We start from the raw sequence: 4,017 nt of genomic DNA, 5'->3' as shown, positions 1-4,017 counted from the left end.
CAGGGATACATAATAAAAATAAATAAAAATTTTTAAAAAATGCGAAGAAGTAGCTAAGGTGTAAGATATAGTGAAGGTGTGAGGGGACGGAGTCTTCCTTTTGAGGTCTGATATATTTATTAAAGTGGAAGTGGAGTTAAAAACACCCCACTAATTAAGGTATTTTTGTTGATAGTTTGCTTGTTTGGGTCATGCTCTGCCCATTGCATTGGGAATTGAACATAGGGGCTTGTACAGACAAGAAAGTTCCTACCTCTGAGCCACATTCCCAACTCTAAACTTTTAATAGAAAACTTGTATTATCGGGCTGGAGAGATGGCTCAGCGGTTAAGAGCACTCACTGACTGCTCTTCCAGAGGACCCAGGTTCAATTCCCAGCACCCACATGGCAGCTAACAACTGTCTGTAACTCCAAGAGCTGACACCCTCACACAGATACACATGGAGACAAAAACATCAAAGCACCAAAAAAAAATTAAAAAAAAAAAAAAAGAAAACTTGTTTTATCACTTGATTCAAGCAATAGTTTATTTTATGGTTATTTCATATGAGAATATTAATGACTTCACTGATTTATATCATCAAATCTTAATTGGAAGGGCATAATGACATTTTTTCCTCATCTTAAAAGATTGTAATCAGTCTTATTATGATGGGTCTTTGTTATAGGCTTCCTTTTGTGCAAAAGATGGTATCATGCATTACCTTCCTAATATTTTAAAACTACATGAAACTGTTGATAACCTCCAGAAAACTGTGAACATGAATAAAATGATGCAATTTTTAGCTTGCTAACTGAATAACACTTGAGTTCTCTAAAACGTTCCTAGAGACTATAAGTAGTTCATTTATTTTTAATTGCTAATTTAATTTCTGCAGTAACAACTTTATTGAAGAAATGATTTCATAGGGAAAAGTAATAGGCAGCAAGAAAAAAAATCAACTATTTAGTAATCTTTAGGATTCCATTAGATTCAGATAGGGGCTGGAGAGATGGCTTAGCAGTTAAGAGCACTGGCTGCTCTTCCAGAGGTCCTGAGTTCAATTCCCAGGACTCAAAGCTTACAACTGTCTGTAACTCCAGTCCCCAAGGATTCATCCTCTTCCGGATTCCTTGAGCATCAGGCACACACTTAGTACACAGACATTCATATAAGTAAAATGCCCATACATATAAAAAACAACAAGATTTCATTAGTTACCGGGTTTATAATACTACTTAGTATTTTTTGGGTGCTGTTCCTGTCCCAGGGAATAAACTCAGCAATGTCTAGTGTAGGCCTCAAATTTCCATGATGAATTCTATATTCTCCAGAGTGTCTAGGATAGTGACTCCCAACATGTGGGTCATGACCTTTTTGGGGTCACATATTAGGTAGCCTGTATGCCAGATATTTATATAACAATTTATAACAGTAGTAAAATTACAGTTATGAAGTAGCAACAAAATTATTTTATGGCTGGGGTCACCACAACATGAGGAACTGTATTGAAGGATCTCGGCATTCGGAAGGTTGAGATCCACTGCTCGAGGCCATTTGAGAAACCTTGTCTTGAAAAACAAAAACAGAAAGAAAAGAAAAAAAAGAAAGAGGCAAAATACTCCCTCAGAGATAGGAAAATGACATAAACATGGAATTTATGAAGAAAATATGGGGCTGGGGAGATGGCTCAGTGGAAAAAGCATTTTCTATACAAGTGTGAGGACCAATGTTTGAATCCCCAGAATCTACTTAAAAGTAGACAGGTATAGCCGGGCAGTGGTGGTGCACACCTTTAATCCCAGCACTCAGGAGGCAGAGGCAGGCAGATCTCTGTGAGTTCGAGGCCAGCCTGGGCTACAGAGTGAGTTCCAGGAAAGGCGCAAAGCTACACAGGGAAACCCTGTCTCGAAAAACAAACAACAACAAAAGTAGACAGGGATAGAGACCATTGTAATCCCAGTGCTTGGGAGTCAGAATGTCAAAGGCAAGCCGCTGGTTAGACTAGCTGGAACTGGTGAGGTCTGGATTCAGTGAGAGATCCTCTTCAACAACACAGTGGAGAGCAATCAAAGGAAACCAACCAAACAACTGTCTTAAACCTTGTCTGTTTGTCTGTGAGCCTAGCCTTTAATGGCTGAGCCATCTCTCCAGTCCCATCTCAAACCTTTAAAATGGATTTTTTTTTGTCTGTAAAATGACAAAGATTTAAAAAAAAAATTAAACTCAGTGCTGCCAAGCACAAAGCTTGAGCTACCTGGTTGACCAGTAATAAAGGATTCTTAAGTTGCTCGTTTAAAAATACTTTATTTTTTATTGTATCTGTACAAGTGTTTTACCTGCAAGTATGTATGTGTACCATGTGTGTGCACTACCCTAATAAGGCAGGAGGGGACACTGGGTCCCCTGGAACTGGAGTTACAGGCGGTTGTGAGCCATCATATGGATGTCGAGAATGGAAACTGGGTCCTTCGCAAGAGCAATTCAGGACTCTTAACTGCTGAGTAATCTCCCCAGTGACTTCCTTTTTCTCTCACACAATGTATGAATGTATTTATTTATATCCCTGGCATGCATGTGGAGGTCAGAAGACAACTTAGATGAATCTGTTCTCTCTATCTTCTCTGTGGATCCTAGGGATTAAACTCAGATGATCGGGTTTAGCTACAAAAGTGTCTTACCCTCCAAGACATCTTTCTGGTCATCTTTCTATCTTAAGTTAGTCAGCTATTGGAAGATTTAAAAGGAAATGCCACATATACCCTGAGTCTGTGTCTTAGTTAGGTTTTTATTGCTATGAAGAGACACCATGACCACAGCAAGGCTTATGAAGAAAACAGTTAATTGGGGTGGCTTGCTTATAGTATCAGAGGTTTAGTCCATTTTCATCATGGTGGGGAGCATGGTGGGATGCAGGCAGATGTGGTGCTGGAGCTCAGAGTGCTACATCTTGCAGGCAACAGGAAGCCGACTGACTGTCACACTGAGTGAAACTTGAGAAACAGACCTCAAAGCCCGCCCTCATAGTGACACACTTCCTTCAACAAGGCCACACCTCCTCCAGCAAGGCCACACCTCCTCATAATGCCACTCCCTTTGGAGGCCTTTTTCTTTCGAACCACCAGTCTGAAAGGCTGCACAAGAGCCTTGGTGCAGTGGGAAGGGCTTGGACCTGCCGAGGCTCAGTGTGCTGGGCTCTGCTGACTCCCCATGGGAGACCTCGATTTGGGGGATGTGGGGATACAGGGTGGCTTGGGAAAGAGGGCTGGGGAGTGGGAGGAGATGGGGTCTGTGGATAGCATGTGGAGTGAGTAGAAATTTTCTTAATAAAGAAAAATGAAAAAAAAATGAAAGAAAAAAAAAAGAAAGGCTGTATAAGGAATGACCATTTCCACGACACCCTGGAGAAGGTTTGTAAAGAGGTTTGTAGCTGCGAAGTACTTGTGGAGAAGACTGTGAGTGTAATACAAGGGAATCTGTTTTAGTGTTGTGAAACTGTAATCCATAATCAGAAAATCAATCAAGTATTAAAAAGCAGCATTCCTCTAAAACCAGTTAACTCATCAGGTTCCTTTCTCAGCGGGACCTGGTGTTGGATGCCAGCAGCCCCCTTGGGAATGCACGCAGCCTGTTGCTTGTATGAATTCCCTAAGGAACCCTGCAGACGGTTTCTGGTGGCTGCCCCTGTCTCTGACCTCACACTTTCTCAGGTCTAGGCTCCAGACACACAAGTGGGATGGATGCCTTTGGAAGCCCAAGGCACAGTGGCTGAGTTTAAGTTCCCTGGCCAACTGACAGAAGAGTCCCATTTCAAAGGAGTGGGCTTCACCTGGTGTGGTGCTCATTACACTAGCCAAGTGTGGTGGTTTGAATAAGGGTGGCCCACCTCCGTAGGCTTGGATATTTGAATGTTAGTCACCATTGAACAGAACTTTTTGATAGCATTAAAAGAATTAGGAGGTGTGGCCTTTTGGAGGAAGTATGTCACTGGGAGTGGGCTTTGAGGTTTTCTTTCTTTCTTTCCTTCTTTTTTTAA

At 41.6% G+C, this 4,017-nt stretch overlaps 1 pseudogene; it reads left to right on the top strand.

Annotated features, from left to right (window-relative positions):
- Nucleotides 1–3,525: 3,525 nt before the first annotated feature.
- LOC118592630 lies at nucleotides 3,526–3,651 on the top strand (annotated as a pseudogene).
- Nucleotides 3,652–4,017: the final 366 nt, after the last annotated feature.

The sequence above is a fragment of the Onychomys torridus genome, chromosome 10, assembly GCF_903995425.1.
Source record: "Onychomys torridus chromosome 10, mOncTor1.1, whole genome shotgun sequence".
NCBI classification, from domain to species: domain Eukaryota; kingdom Metazoa; phylum Chordata; class Mammalia; order Rodentia; family Cricetidae; genus Onychomys; species Onychomys torridus.
The sequence above is the reverse complement of the archived record's forward strand: the minus strand, read 5'-3'. Positions and strand labels throughout refer to the sequence as shown.